We start from the raw sequence: 17,671 nt of genomic DNA on the forward strand, positions 1-17,671 counted from the left end.
TGCTCCTGCCAACCATATTGTTTCTAAAATACACTTTGATTTGTATCTTTTGCTGCAGTATAATGTCTGCATGGACAAGAACTTGTATTCACACCCCAGGACAAGGAAGGGAGATGTCATTAATAAATAGTCATCAAACTAAGACCACACTACAATGGGATTCCAACGTGTCATCAGATAAGCCTAGATTTAATGCTGGACTCTATCACTATTGCATCTCTGAAGAAACCTCAATTTCCATATTTGTAAAATGAATATACTAATTTGATAAGGATATTCTGAGCATTAGAAATAATGGGTACAGGATACCTAAATACTGTGTAGTAGGAATTAAATGATAGCAGTTACAACTGTACTGATCACTAATATGAACACTCCTACTGTTGTTATTATCCCCTACTCAGGGCGATATACAACTCTTGCTTTGCTGTTTGCTACTCTCTTATGTAGGTTTACAATTCTTGTAATCATATATTCATATTCAAATATCTCAGCAGGAAGATGAGAGACAGTGAGGTAACCACCCAGCTGGAAGTAAAAAGATGAAATGGAGAAAACTGATATATTCTAGGAAAACATTCAAAGAATTTTAACTTTAAGTTACTAAAATTTGAAATATGTAAATAAAAGAATTATATATAATGTCAAGGGTAAACATAGAAGACCTAATTTTTGAGTGATTTCATTAAATAAAATTCTACTACTTCAATGAATATTTCATGTTTTTGTGGTCTTTGTCAGATGTTAGAAAGTGAGAATGTATAGAAAGATTGTAATAAGGATCAGTGTAGCTGCCCATGTATCCATGACCTGAACCATAAGCAGTCCTAAGCCACCGTGGCCTAGAACATAGCACCGAGTATTTATAGCATTCCTGTTTTTCAGTCAGACAAGACCAATGCACCAAAGCAAGCTGGAATGCAGACTAAGCAGGAAAAATCGCTAAGAGATTAAGCATAATCTTACCCCAGGAACAGTTGCATTTTAAGGGCTTTTTCTGCTTTAGAACAAAAATCAGAAATTTCTAATTTGTTCATTAACAGTTTTTTTTCTTTTTTTAAAAAACAAGTTGCCACTGGGTGCAGTGGAGCACACCTGTAATCCCAGCTATTCAGGAGGCTGAGGTAGGAGGATCGTGTATTTGAGGTAAGCCTAAGCAATTTAGCAAGACTCTGTCTCAAAATAAAAAAAATTGAAAAGTGCTGAGGATATGGCTTAGTGGTAAAGCACCCCTGGGTTCAATGCCCAGTACCACAAAAATAAGTACATCATACATAAATACATAAGTAAGTACAAATTGCCAACACTGTTAAATTGGATATTTTACATAAGCCATGATTTTTGGCTTAATTTGAAAAGTTATAACACTACTGCACTGGCCCAGTGCTCACTATATCAATACCCAGAAAAACTGACACCTCTTATTGGAACAGCAGGTAATCACTCACTCCCCCAACACACATACACACACACAAACACACAAACTGCCATCTTTTTAAGTCTCTGCATCTAAAATACCTGCAATAATTTTTACTTCATTTTATCAAGAAAAATGAGGTTTGCAAAAATAAACTCAACACACAAATATTTTTTGAGGTGCTATTTTATTTTCTATAATTACTATTAATCATTACTGAGATGATTATTTGGTAAAGGAAGATTGGCTGCTGTTTTACTATAAAATGAGTTTATTTTGTCCTACTGTCCAAGTCTTGAATAGCCAAGAACTGTTGGACAATTTTTATTGCTGGATTTATATTGGCAGTGCCAGAATAAATTGTGAAATATTTATACAAATCCTAGCAATTTTCTATCCACAGCCAAATGTTTAGAAAGTCTTCTAGGGATACAGGCCATTAGGCCTGACTCAACTGCCAACACATAATATAGTCTGGACCTAATCTCAGTTAGTTCTTTATGAGGGTACTTTACGAGGGTTAGTTCTTTCCCTTGCTCCTTGGAAACCCACAACCATGATTTTTGTTCACTTGTCTGCCTGGGCCATGCCTGTGGCTGCATAAAGCTGGAAGAAAGCACACAACCGTGCTGACAGGTGGCTGTGTATGTTCATGGCCATAAATCCTTAAGGCTGCCCTGGTATCAGGCTTCCCTCTTCTACTCTGCCAACCATTTCAGACTTTATTTACTTTCCCTCTACTGCCAGCACTTCTGCCCATCCTAACTCCGGGAAAGACCTTGCTTTCTACTTATCTGCAAAAAAATAAAGCAATCTCTACATCTCTGTCTATACACCCTGCCTTCTCCCTGGTTCCTATGGATTAAGAAGTCATTACCAGGCGAAGCCAACACCTCTATACACCAGTCCTCAGCCTCTCGCCTGCTCTGAGCACCTGCTCACAGGTATGGCACCTCTCCACAGCTTACCTCATCATTGCAAATCATTTCCTCTATCCTACCTATCCCCACCTATGCACCATTCTCTCCTTTCTAGCCAGGCTCACCGGTACCTGCTGTATGCAATTCCCTCCCATTCTCTCCAATTCCCCACTCCACAAAACAGTTTTCCTCAAAGACCCCATTGACCAGCATGTTTTTAGATCTAAGGATCAATTTTTAGTCTTCACTCTTCTTGATGTCTCAACAACATTTGACAATAGTTTATTATCTTGACGCCGTCCAGCGGAGTCAATTTGGCATAGGAGACAAACGGGTAGCAAGACTCTTGAATTTGAAGGAGTTTATCGATGATTCAGGAACCGAGGAACACCGGCGCTCAAGGAGAGCCGGCTTATATCCCCTCCAGGAGGTGAAGGGTAGGCCAACGCTAGTTAAGCGAAGATCAGGTGAGGAGCTAGCTGTCCAATCACGGTAAAGGTCAAAAGAAGCAGGCCCGAGCAGGAGCACTCGGGAACACGTGCACGCTGTGTGCGTTGGCTTAATTGAATACAGCCAATGATAAAGCACCTGGGTGTGTCTGTTAACCGACTTCCTCACCGACTTCCTCACCACCGATGTGATCAAAACAACTTCTGGCTGGCTGCCAGGCGCCATCCTGGCGTAGTCCACATGGCATAGCCCCCAACACTATCTCAGTATTGAAAAGCATGTTTCTTTTGTTTTCCCTACAAGTCACTTACTTGAGGTCCTTCCACCTTTCTAGATGCTTCTTCCCAGTCTCTGTAGTCCTTTTTCTTCAACCTGTTTTGAAATTTTGAAACTTTTTTCTTTCTTCACTCACTCCCAGGATAATTGCCTCTAATCTCAATGACTTTAGTTGTATCAATGATTCTCAAATACATCTCCAGCCTAGATCAGTTCCCTAAACTTTAAACATGTATACCCTATGACTTACTTGAAAACTACACTCTAGATCTAACAGATATCTCGAATTAACATGTCCAAACTGAACTACTACTCTGTGCCTAACACTCCTCCCAGGATAGTCCTCTTCCGTATCTCGAGAAGTGGCAATTCAGTTTCTGAATTCATTTTTTTTTTTTAGAGGGGGACAGTACTCAGGATTGAAGCCAGGGGTGCTCTACCACTGAGCTACACCTCCAGTCCTTATTTATTTATTTTTTTTAATTTTGAGATAGGGGTTCACGAGGTTGCTGGCCTCAAACTTGTGATCTTCCTACCTCAGCCTCTCAAGTTGCCACCTGTTGGGGTCTTAAGCCCCCCTGCTCTTCTCGACCAGCGGCAAGGGAAGGGGACACTCCCCAACAAGGTCAGACCAGGATAGGTAAGGCCGACTGACTGCCCGCTCCCAGCCCTCCAGGCGGAGGACAATCAGACGCCTCAGGGAGACCCGTCAGAGCAGGAACTCGTTTATTGAGGAAATCACACAGCTTTTATGTAGGGTGGGGGCTAGGCCGGAACCAATCAGCTTAAAGGTCAGCAAGGCATGGGGTGTTCACACAGGCAAGAGTCCCATAAGACTATACGGCAAGCACGAGCTGATCACGCGCGGAACTATTGTTAACCAATCCCTGACTGTGGTCCAGTTCATCGTCATTAACTATTGAAACCGCCTTTGAGGCCTTGATTTTGCTCACTCACCAGGAAGTAAGGAGTCAGCCTGAGTTAGTTAACGTGTCATTAGTCCCAACAGCCACCATGTGCAGCCTGATATCATTCTTGATTTTTCTTTTTCTACTTGAAATCCCATCACCTTCAAAATATAACCAGAATATGAGCACCTCTCCTTTGGACCAAATCACCATCATATTTTCTGTATTACCAGAATGTTCCCCTTACCGGTCTCTGCTTTAGTTTCTCTTCTATTCTCGAGGCAGCAGCCAAAAGGAACTTGTTAAAATATTAAGTCAAAGTATGTAATGTCTCTGTTCAAAACCATCCAGCGGTTTCCACTGTCGATCAGAGTTAAAGTCAAAAGTAGGTCCTTTGGCCTGTGCAGCCCTGCCTGACATGCCTCCTTATCGCCTTTCTTGTCCACTCTCCTGTGAATAGCACAGGAATGCTCCTGTCTCAGGGTCTTTCTTGTGCAATTTACTGAACCTAAAATACTCTTTGTCAGAAATCCAAGTGACCGGTCCCTTCACCTTCTTATTTCTTTACAAACCAAAATCACCTTCTTGGAAAACCTTTTCCTGATGATTGATCATGAGATTTCAAACTCCCTTCCCCACTGGTCATTTCATGCTCTCTTGAGTTTTTCTCCTTAGCACATACTATTTAACATATTGCTTTCCTAATTTTACATTATTTATTCATTTTCTTTTATAGTAAAATGTATGTAACACTGTTAGGGCAGGAAATTTTGTCTCTTGTTCACTGATATGTTGCCAGCTCCTAGGAGTATCTGGGACATAGTAGGTGCTTAATAAATATTTGTGGATAAATGAATTAACTGCTCTCCTGTTTTACAGTTGGAAAGCTGAAGCTTCCAGCACTTACGTGAGTTGCCTCAGAGTAATCTCAAGGTTATAAATTGCTTACATCATAATGACTTAAAAAAAGGAATTGGGAGAAAAGAGAAAGAAACTATTGTAGCTGAAGAAAGAAACTATTGCATAGTTGTACATATATAGAACTTTTTAAGGCTGCAAAGAACAGAAACCTAAGTCCCAAATAGCTCAAATGATATGGAAAATAAATTACTTCACAGAACAAGAAAGAGATGAATCAGGCCTAGGTATCCTTACTTCAGTGACTCAACAATGTAAAATCAGACCCAAGCCTTTTTCATTATTCAACTCTGCCCTTCAGTGAGGGCAAAGAATTCTGCAGGTGAAGAGGCCTTCTAGTGCCAAAATGCAGGGCTTGGTTCTGAGTGTCACCTCCATAAGGGACACATCCACAGAAAGAGGAGCTCTTCCTCCACTCCAAAATTGCTTTCCAGCCTCCAGTGAGGAAAGATTTCCCACCAGGGAGTTGGAACACATGCCATAGCCTATGGCTTCCACAGATAGGGATCTACCTTGAGCTAGGAATGGGCCCCCTCCCTGGGCCGCGGTGCTGAGGGGAGTATGGCTTGTAGGGTGGATTGTGCTGCTTTTTTTTTTTTTTTTTTGGATAATTTTTTTTTTTTCCCTTTTTTTTTTCTTTTGAGAATGAGTTTGGGAACTGGTCTTGTGTAAGTGCATAGAGGAAGTCAGAAAAGTTATTGTTTTTATTGTCCCTATTAGTTGTGAAAAAAAAAATGTGAAGGGGGGTGAATTATTATTTTCTCTCAAGTCCGAGTCTTAGCCACTGCGGACTTTCCTCTTGCTGTGTGTTTCTGACATGCCCTGCCAATGCTGGAAATTCTCTTACCACATAAACTCTTTAAAATTGGAAAGTTCAGACATTTTTCTCAATTTCAAGTTGTTGTAGGAACTCCAGCCCCAAGAAAGGTTCATTAAACCAGAATTGTTTTATGCCCACTCTGAAAATCCTCTTTCCTCTGCCCTAACTTCAGTGAACACATTAAAAACAAACAAACAAACAAACAAATAGACAGCACTTGGTGCCTGAAACCACATTTAGTGATCATTTTTCTTCAGTTCTACTTTTCTTTTTTATTACTTAAAAAGAAAAAAAAAAAAAAAACGAAAGTGGGAGGTGGGGGTTTAGAAACCAAGTAAACACCAAGGATTTTATTCACATCCACCCACTTGATTCTGCCACAGCAAAGGGAACAAAAGACTAAGCAGTTAGCTCATGTGCAGAACCTGTTCCCCATGGTCTGAAGAAGCAGTTTGCTGTTGTGTGGGAAGAAGTGTTTAGCTAAGTGACTTGTGATTAGGTGTTATTATGTGTACAAAGCTGCTTTTGTCGGTGTTGTCACTGATCCTCATTGACGACTAAAAGGCTGAAGAGGGCTCAGAGTTTGACGGAAGGCTTCATTCTCAGAGTTCACCTTTCTCTCCCACTTGCTCTTGTAATCATATCATTAATATCCTTTCACCACCGAATCAAGGGACAAGCTCCAATATTTAAACTGGGAGGAAAGAACTCCCCGTCAGGCACAGAGCTAAGAGAAATGATTTTAAAAGGGATATTCAGTCTCCTAAGAAAATTAGCCAGTCCACTCTACTGAAAGACTGAATATGTGCACACCTATAAACATGGGTACTATGAAAAGAAAATGAGGGCTTTAGAACGGTGAACAGGCATTTGGCCGACAGATGATGAACAGGAAAGGTAAAAGTAAACAAAATGTCCTTACAAACAGGGAACAAGAATAGAAGGGAAATACTGACCACTTGCCTGCTGTGCAATAGGCACTGTGATGAAAATGCTCTCAGAAGGACAGGGCCCCTTCCCAGTAGATTTTAACTGTGGCTTTATGCTTCCTTCCTAACGTGACTCCTCTGCCCTGAGAGATTGACACTTATGCAAAAAAATGAAATAAAATAAAATAAAATAAAAAATTAGTACTTATCCAAGTAAACAAGCTTGACTTGTAGGAGAAGTCACAGTGAGCTATGAGATGGCTTTTATCACTTAATTCATTACTCATTCCCCAAGAGCCACACTGGGGGTTGATGCACTGGAGCTGGAGAAGCATCCGGGCCTTACTCAATGTGATCTCTGCATTGTGATTCCCTCAGCAGAGAGGATGAAAAGGAAATGAGAGAAGCAGGGCACCAGGAAGAGGGAGTCTGAAGCCACAGGTCTCAGCAGCATGGAACCTCAAGTTTATGTCTCTTCTGGTTTAATCTAATCACTGTGGTCCTCAAATAGGGTGTGGCTGGAGGATGTGGGTTATTGAGGGTACGCCTTTGAGTTATGTATTTTGTTTGTGGCGAGGGGTCTTTCTGCTTCCTATTTTGACATCCTGAGCTGCTTTCCTCTTTCACACCCTTCTACCATGACATTCTGCCTCACCTGGAGTCCCAAGGAATGGAGCCAGCTGTCTATGAACTCAAATCTCTGAAACTGGTGAGGGCCGAATAAACTTTTCTTCCTTGAAAATTGTTCTTGTCAGGGCCTTTGGTCACAGCCATGGAAACACAGCTCACAGAAAGAAAATGCTTTCCTGGCTGCCTCAAGATCACCAATGCCCTCTCTCACTCTTAGTTGACCTGCTTTCTTTTCTATTTCCCCTCACACTTACCAGGAAAACTATAGATCATTAATTTTATTATCTAGCACAAGAGAGATTTGGAAATGCTAGAATTCCTAATTAGTGGAAAGGAAAAGTGGGTGCTCTGTTCTTGCAGTTACATAAGCATAACAAAAACAAGATCATATTCTCTTAGGTAACTTGATTTTTTCATTTACTGGCATATCATTGAGTTCATCTGAAAAAAAAATTGCTCCTTTAACATTATTTTTAGTGGCTCCATACTAATCTATTCACCTAAATGATAAATGATTTATTATAATTAGCCATGTATTGTTGAACATGCATTTTTTTTTTCTTATTTTTATGCCATCAACAATAAGTAAGGAACATTCTCATAGCTAATTTTTTGTACAGGCTCTTGATTACATCCTTAGGGAAATTGCCAAAGGAGAAAATACTGAATCATCCAGTCAATTTTAACCTCACAAAAACAGTTGTGATTTATAGAAGAAATTACCCAAGAGATTAAGTTGCATACTCTTACTCACGCAGTGGTGATTTTCATCTCAAATCCTGGTTCGTGCCTAGTATACTTTGCCCTGTCCAGTCATCTGCACCTTTGAGCTCCAGACTTTTCTCAGGCAACAAGTACAAGGTACCTTACAGGGAAGAGCTTTCAGAGTAATGCTACTCTTCACAGTTTTGAAGTGCTGTTCTCGGCCTTTTCTTCCTATTTGTTTTACTTTCTTTCTATCCATGGATCTTGCTGTTAAGGCTTGGTTTGGTTTGAATGGTTTTTTTTTGTTTTTTTTTTTTTTTTAATTGTTTTTGGTTTTTTCCCTTCCTTTCATTCTGCCCTTTAAGATTGACACAGCTAGACTGGCCTCCAGCGCAGGTACAGTGGCACATGCCTATAATCCCAGCGGCTCAGGAGGCTGAGGCAGGAGGATCATGAGTTCAAAAGCAGCTTCAGCAAAAGCAAGGCGCTAAGCAATTCAGTGAGACCCTGTCTCTAAATAAAATACAAAATGGGGCTGGGGATGGGGCTCAGTGGTCGAGTGCCTCTGAGTTCAATCCCCTGTACCACCCCACAAAGAAATTTGACACTAGTTTTTCCTAGATATCAATTATGTTGTGCTTATTACTCTAACTGGGTAGTGACCTACACAAGCATAGGAAGTCCTGATGGAATTCCTCTTCCTGGAGTATCCATTTTAGAACAGTAGATTAGGAAGAATGATTAGGAAGAATGAGAATCCAAAAGGATCCTTTATTCTTTACAAACCAACCCACTTAGCTGTTATTTTTGTTATACTGGTATAAGCAGTAATACAAAAAAGAAAAAATAAATAATGGGATACACCTCATTTGCAGGGATGCCAGGCAAATAAACAGCTTGTAGATGTTTTCCAGTCTAATAGGTCACCTTGTGAGCAAGAAATTCCAAGAACTAGAATAGCCATTGTCACTTTAAAAGTGGAATGGAGCTGGGTGTAATGCTGTGTACCTGTAATCCCAGCTACACAGAAGGCTGTGGCTGGAAAATCAGGGGATTAAGGCCAGCCTGAACAACTTAGTGAGACCCTGTCTGAAACAAACAAACCCCACAAAACTAGAATGGAAACAGGATGGATTTATGAAACCTTGAAAAATGTTTCCCCAACAATTTAGTTACAGGACCACTTTATACTCTGAAAAAAAAAAATAGATAAACTCATCGCTTTTTTGTTTTTGTAAATTATAATCACTGATTTTTGTCATACTAAGATTAAAACTGATAAAGTCTTAAAACACAAAATTTGCCCTTAGAACATTATGAAGTCTCTAGAAAACTCTACTGTACACACATGAGCTAATAGAAATAAACAGGCTGTTAAGGTTTTGGTGTTGCTATAGTTTGGATGTTGCAAATCCCCCAAAGGGCCATGTGTCAAGCACTTGGTTCCAGGGGTGGTGCTAATGGGAGGTGCTTATGGGGTGGAGCTTTGTGGGAGGTCTTTAGGTGATTGGAGGTGTGGTTTTAAAGGTAATTATGAAACCCCAGCCCTTTCTTCTTTCTCTTTGTTTCCTGGCTGATTAGATCCCTAGTTTTGCTGTACTATATATTCTTGCCATGATGTGCTGCCTCTCCACATGCCCAAAGTCTGAAGCCAAAAGATCATGGATTGGAGCCTCCAAAACTGTGAAACAAAATAAGCCTCCCCTTTTTATATGTTAATTATCTCAGATATTTTGTTCATGATGAAAAGCTAACTAGCACAAGTATTATTGTGAAAATAGTTTTTGCCCTATGAGTCTTTGAAAATGTCTTAGGGACCCTTAGGATATTCTTGGGTCAGACTTCTGGCCTAGATAATGTGAGGAAGAAGTGTGGAGTAATTAATTAATCAGAAATATAGTAAAGCTCCTGAAAGCTAAACAACCTGGAGACCATTTGAAATCCACTCTCCTCTAAGGCATTTATGATGATTGACTACAAATAATGATCAGATTATTAAATAGATAAACATAAGAAAACAGTGAGTACAGTCCATCACTGATTAATAAGATAGAATGAAAAACAGGTTTAGACAGGAACAGGAAGGAAAAACACAGCCAAACATAGTAATTGACCATACAAATATGGCATTTGGAGGGTGAGGGGAGAGCAGAGAAGAACCAAGTATCCAAAAATAATTTGAGTTGGCCAAGACAGATTACCAGGGACTGCCTGAGGTAGGGTTTTCTTTGGTTTTTGGTTTGGGGGGTTTTTTGGTACTGGTGATAGAATTCACAGGTGCTTTACTACTGAGCTACATCCCCAGTCCTTTTTGCTCTTCATTTTGAGGCAGGGTCTTGCTAGGTTTTTTAGGACCTTACAAAGTTGCCTAGACTGACTTTGAATTGGTCATCCTCCTGCCTCAGCCTCCAGATTTGCTGGGATGACAGGCATGTGCCACTGTACCCAGCCTGCAATAGTTTTAAATGTAGACAAAATATATGAAATAATGTTTTTCAGAAATCAACTATCAGGCATCATAGGGCATTGATCTCTGAGAGGTAGAAAGTAACCAGGTGAGCAAGCCCTGTACTCATCCCAGGGTTCTGTCCAGAGAGTTTCCAGCCCACAGCACAGGATGGTGAATCCCAGCATTGCTCAGTAGTGTCCTGAGTTGAGGACATGGAAGTGGGAGAACAGAGGGGACCAGGCAGCAAGAGTTCACAGGACAATGTGCCTAAAAGAAGAGCACTACCCACAGGATGCCATGGAGATTTGAAGATACTCCTTAAGCCTTAGCTGAGTACTGATCAGTGAGACTGGGGAAAAAAACACATGGAGGGATTATAGTGATATATCCCCAGGGTTCACCTAAGCCCAGGAATAGTTTGTGCTTTCACCAGCCAGAGTGGAAAAGAGCTATAAGAAGATTTGGGCTCTTCCATTTTCTGGCCCATCTTATGTGCGCTTATTTCCCTATACTTCCTTGCTCCTGATGAACACGCCACAGGGGTCAATAACTAGAAAAAGGTTTGTCCCCTTAATTTTTGGCTTCTGGGGATAAACTTTCTGTAATTTCATGATAGATGCTTTTCTGTGTGTTAGGTTATGCCAGCCTAGTGGCAATATCTGGTTATTGTATGGATACATGTATTTATTAATTTATTTTGGTGGAAGCATTAAAGCAGAGTAAAAGTCAATGTGGCTTGCATATGACCAGAACCAAACACAACAACAAACAAAAGTAGGTAAATTGGATTTTATCAAAACTAATTAAAATTTTTGTTTGTCAAAGGACACTATCAAGAAAAAAAAACAAAATGGAAGCAAATAATTTGCAAATGATATACCTGATGAGGGTTTAGGATACAGAAGGTATGTGTACATACAATCTAATCATGAAAAGACAAATGACCCAATTCAAAATTGGGCAAGTTGTCTGAATGGATATTTCTCCAAATGAATGGCCAATAACCACCTGAAAAAGATACTTTTATGAAAACACATTCCAAAACTATGAAATACCACTATACACCTACTGTACTAAAAAGGAAAACAGAAAATAGTAAGAATTTTCAAGGATGTGGATAAATTAAATTCCTCAAAAATGGCTGATGAGAATATAAAATGGTCCAGCCTCTAAGGAAGAAAGTTTAGCAATTGATCAAAAGCTAAACATAGAGTTTTATGATTCTATATCACCCAGCAATTCCATAACTAGAATGAAAATGCATATGCACATAAGAACTTGTACATAATTTTTCACAGCAGCATTTTTATAATAGCCAAAGTGTAGAAAGAATCAACATATTCACAAATCAATTAATGGATCAACAAAATAAGGCATGTTCAATTAATGGACTATTTTTGAGCCCTAAAAAGGAATGAATACATTCTGAAATGTGGATGAAACTTGAAATTCTATGCTAAATGAAATAAGCCAGATATAGAAAGCCACACTTTATGTGAGATCATTTATATGAAATGTCTAGAGTAAGTAAATCAATAAAAAAGACAGCATACTTAAGTGGGCTCTAGGGGACAGCAGGAAAGGGAAATTGGAAGATACAGGATTTCTTTCTTTTTTGGCTATAAATGTGTTAGAATGAGATAGTGTGATTATTGCACAATATCAATACACTAAAATCACTGACTTGTACATTTTAAAGTGGTTAAAATGATGAATTTTATGTTATTTGAATTTAATCTTAATTTTTAAAGTTTTAAAAAATCTATGATGCTGCTGTACCATCTGAAAACTCAGGATTTTCACCTTAAATAATAGAAATCTTGCTGGGAAATTATGCTTTTTATAAATAGAATTGTATGTTAACTATTCTAGGAATGTCCTCTTTAACTTGAGATGTAGACCATCACATTACTCCTGTAAGAACCTTTTCTAGGTATTAATTTTACAGCACATATCTGAAGATTATAAAGTTTCACCTAATGTGTTCAAAGGGAAGATTGCTTAAGAGCATTCTGTAAGTGAGAAAAGGAATTTGGGTCAAACATGAGCTCCAGAATGACAGTGAGGATACGGGGGGAAATTGCATAATCACAAAAAAGCAAGTTGCAAAACAAACATAGAGCACATCAATTCTGGAAATGGAAAGAAATTATCAATTGATACATTGTTCACTGATAAATCTGTATTTAAGTGGAAATATAAAAGTCCAATGAGTAGGGTACACCTCGGATTCATGGTAAGGAGATCAAATAGAACCTAACTTTTCTGTAATATTTTATTTCTTTTGTTTAAAAATAGGCAAAGGAGTCTGGCAAGGAGGCTCATACCTATAATCCCAACTACTTGGGAAACTGAGGCAGGAGGATTTAAGGCTAGCCTGGGCAATTTAGTGAGACCCTGTCTCAAAATAAAAAATTGAAAGGGCTGGGGATGTCACTGAGTGGTAGAGCATCCCCGGGTTCAGTCCCCAGTACTTCAAAAATAAATAAATAAAAACAGATAAAAAATAATACAAAATGTATTTCTCTGGGTATATATTCATATAATCCTCACAGCAATCCTATGAAGTAGTTGTATCGTCCCGCCCATATGAGAGATGATGGAACACTAATACATATGGAGTGACTGAGCACACAGTGACATAACCAAGGTCACACAAGTATTGACAAACCTGGAGGCCAGGCCCAGATCCAGACTCTCCAATTACTATTGGATTCTGTATTTTATCTTTAATAGGTTTTCTATAACAGGGAGCAAAGAAATGATACGGCGACTGAATAGTGCCAAGCACGGTATGTTTTGTTTGCAGTTTGTTTTAGGATAGGAGAGCAGGCAGTATGTTTTTAGACTGATAGAAATGATCCTTAAGAACATCCGGAAGTGGTGACACAAGAGTGGGAGGGGAGGATGGTGGGAGCAAAGTCTTTAAGAGGAGGTGGGATCCAGTGCCCCAGAGGAAGAGCTGCCTTAGAAGACCTTCCGTAAGGTCTTCCGTAAGCCTCAGAGAAAGGCGAAGAGTACCTCACTCAGACAGGAAGTGGATATTGGATGGACAATGCAGAATAGGAAGTCAAGTTTTCAGCTTAGTGTGGGGATGAAGGAAGGACTTGGGCATTTGAGGAGAATGGAGAAGGTGGGAAATATTGTCAGATGAGGGAGCAAAGTAAGAGTGAGGGGACTAGGGGAAAGTGGTTGGGTTGATAGGAAGTTCTGAGAGCTTGCTAGAATTTGTGGTCACACATTTTTAAAAGAAGACAAATCAACACAGTGGAATATTTTTCTCCTGCCACATTCATCCACTTGAGGGCTATTTCTGAGCAAGTCAGTAGTTGGGTTTAGTTAGAGTTCAAGACAATTATGTTAGAATTCAATGGAGTAGATAAATACACTAAATTCTGAAACATTAACGTTTGCCAGGAGGATTAGAAAAGAGATTCAGATATGTGTGTGAAGCAATATAAGTATCATAGCAAATCTAGAAAACTACTTGTAGCTTAGTGTACCTGTAGTACAATGTGGGTATCAGGAGACAATTCAGGAAAGATTGGTGGCTTAGTATTCCATTGTTGCTGTTGTTGGAAAGTATGCAATGTCATATGGCAAGAATTTATTTGTAGGCAACAGATAGAAAGCCACTGTAGTGTTTTAATGAAAAAAGTAATTTGGTTGGTTTTGTATTCAGAAGAGATTTCCTTGACCATAGTGTGGAGCCTATAGCGAAAAGGGTCAATAGTAGAGATGTGGATTCTGTGGTGGGCAAAGTAATAGCCCTACAAATAGCTCACAGTCCCACAAACCTAGTAGCCTGTTGCCTTACATGGCATGTGGGATTTTGTATAGGCAATTAATAATCTTGAGATAAATGGATTATCTGTGTGGGCCTAGGATATCACAAGGATTCTTATGGGGGAAAAGGGAAAATTAGAGGAAGAGATGTGAACACAGAAGCAGACATGAGGAAGGAGAGATTTGAAGACGCTATACTGCTGATTTTACAATGGAAAACAAAACAAAACAAAACAGGAAGTACAGATGGTCTCCAGAATCTGCAAAAGACAAGGAAACAGGAAGCAGATCCCTCGCAACCCTCAAGAGCCTCTAGAAGGCACACAGTCCTTCCAGCACCATCATTTTAACCCAGTGAGATTTCTGATTTTCAGACCTATAAGAAAATCAACAGGAGTTGTTTTAGGCCATTAAGATGTGGTAGTCTGTTGTGGCAGCAATGGGATTTCAACTAGGAGTTTATTGCAGTGATCCAGGTGAATGATGGTGATTCCTGAGCAATGATTGGGAACAGTGAGGATGAGCTTATGGGTCTTATTAGAGATGTGACCGTAGTGTTCGGGTGCCCAGATCAAAAGGAAATTTATTCTGAAAGAGGGATGTGGCAGATGACTAATGAACCACCACAAATCATTCTTCTCCTTCTAAAATACAAATATATTGACAGAAACTTACTGTTGTGAAGGGACTACATTTCTCAATCTGCCTGCAACTAATGGTCCTATGCCTAGTTCTTACCAACAGAGTGGGAACAGAAATGCTGTGTGCCACTTCTGAAGTCAAAGGCCTTAAACAGTAAGTGTACATCTATACCCCCTCATTCTTCTTTTACTGTCTTAAAGTAGGATTCTGAGGCTTTCTAGGAAGCAGAGCAGCTAATGGGTTGAAAGTCACAGTATCAAGGGAGGTCCCAAAATCTCCATATGGAAGATCATCTGTTGGGCAGAAATACCCACATGGGTTAAGCAAGATTAGAACTTTTTTTTTTTTTTTTTTTTTGAGACATTTGGTCTGGGTATTTATGTATTTTCATTCTAAAAATTAGAATACAACTGTTTTAACAAAGTCTTAAAATTTATACCATCAGTAAATGAATGGCAGAAATTGATATAGGAGTTTTGAAAGATCGAGATTCATGGTATACATTGGCAATAGACTTGAAAAACTTGGCTGACAATAATAAAGCACCTATGAACTTATAGCTCTAACTTAGAAGGTTGGTTGGATTAGCCTGTTAGTGACAATATTTAGCAAGTTATTAAAAGAAAGATGAGCTCAGTTATGCATTGACCTGCATGCAAGCAAAAATGAAAGGGACAGGAATATCCTGGTATTAGGGATTTTGCAGAGTCAGGAAATCTGTATCATTCTAGAACTCAAACATTAATGGATAAGATTTAGAAAGTTTGAACAACAAAGACCCTTTAACTTTTCTCAGTTAAGTGACTCAGTCCTAGAACAATCATCAGATTAAAGGTATTTCTTCCCATCTGAACACCATTGTTTCAAGCAGCTTTAGGATAGGCATCAATCAAGTTGAAAGAAAGATGTAGGGCAAAAAATTGAAGAAATAAAAACAATGTGTGGGATAAAACCTTAGTTACAATATTCTGGCATAAGGAACTACCTGGAGGCAAATAGAACAGGAACCCACTAAGTTCTTGAAGAAGCTTTGTTGCCAAATAATTCACAATCCTGAGCAAAAATGTTGATGAATCAACATCATCCTCAAACCATAAAACTTGTACAAACAGGAAGCACTATGAAATCAATGAACATGCCTCAATACTCATTCCAGATATGGCCATCAGACAACAAAGAGCCTGTAGGTATGGAGTTGGTATCACAGGGACCAACAGGCTATGGAATTTCTACCAGCTGTGACTGGTATGACCATACAGTGACTATTGTATGATTCCTATTCTCCTTTTTGACTGTTGAATGCCCCAAACGACACTAAATAAACTAAATAAATAAACGACACTAAATAAACAATTAATAAAACAGAACTAAATTTTTTGGAACTCACTACAATAAGAAAGAACACTACTTTGATGGAGGCTCAGCAGTGCTCAGAAGAAAAAAGTGAGAAGTGGAATATTTGTAGAGTTTCAGAGTCGGGGATCAATTGGTTTGAGGCAAGTCATTCAAGGTGAGAAACTGAGAGAGGGCAGAAATATGTGATGTTAAGAGTTTAGTATTGTTTCATGCAAGTGAAAGAAATGTCATGAAGCAAAGCCTTTTTAAGTAAATTGCTGTTGATAAGTGAGCTATTTACCCAGGTGAACAGACTGTTGTGTCTGGGAGAAAAAATGATCTGTGGAAATTTCCTGAGGCGAACCATTAAATTGTTTCTTGATTTATGGCTTTGTCTTTCCTGGTCAAATTTTTGCTGAAAAAGCAACAAGTTTGTGGTCCACAATATTCTCTACCTTGTATCAACACATATGGTCTGAATTCTTACTATTTGAGTTATCCTGTCCAGGTTCCTTCTGGACACCATGATATGGGTGTCAGAGGTGCATTCTAATTCAAATATTGCCAAACCATGAGGAACCATATCCAAGTCTGGTGGAAAGGACTGCTCATCCTTTGGAGAGCTGGGATCAAAGGGGCTTTGGTTCTTTGGAGGAGAAGGTAGGTGTGTTCTGTATTTAAAGAAGTTTGTACATGGATATTGACTGTCTAACTGCATGGACAATGTGGAAAACAACTAATTACCAAAATTGTCCACTTCCCTTGCAACGTATAGGACTATCACTGGGAATTATCTGCCCAGCTAGAGAACATATTTCCCAGCTTCTTATGTAATCAGGTAGAGCCATGTGACTAGTTCCCAGCAGAGTGAATAGACTGTGAATGGAAATGATGTGGGTCACTTCAAAACCTAAAATCTGTAAAACAGATGTGAATTCTCTTCCTCCATTTGGCACTGAAGCCAGATCATTTTGGAACTGTAGGTGGAGGCAAAACCACAAATGGATGGAGCCTGAGTACATGGGTTTCCACATGTGAAAGTTTGTCCACAAAACAGACCTACCTACAGCATTTTGTTAAGTACACTTCTATTGGGTTAAGTTACAGAGATTTGGCAGTTTATTTATAACAGTAGGTAGCATTATCTTAACTTATGATGTGGATTATCATAAAACATGGAATGTACACATATATAAGTTCATAGACTGACAGTTGACATATTAACTAAAATGCAGTACAAAGACATATTTATAGAATTATATCATTTTGCAAAAACGAAAATAGCATCTACATAAAAAGAAGAAATATGTAGGAATAACCATTACATTTTTAATAATAAAATGTTTGAACATTGGGCTTATTGATCATTTTCATCTTATTCTTTATACTTTCCTGAATTTTCCAAATGCTCTATAATTAAAATGAATTATTTTTGATATAAGGAAAATGAAGAATTATTTAAAAGATCTAGCTTTTCATGCCAGAT

Source organism: Sciurus vulgaris, assembly GCF_902686455.1.
Source record: "Sciurus vulgaris genome assembly, chromosome: 9".
NCBI classification, from domain to species: domain Eukaryota; kingdom Metazoa; phylum Chordata; class Mammalia; order Rodentia; family Sciuridae; genus Sciurus; species Sciurus vulgaris.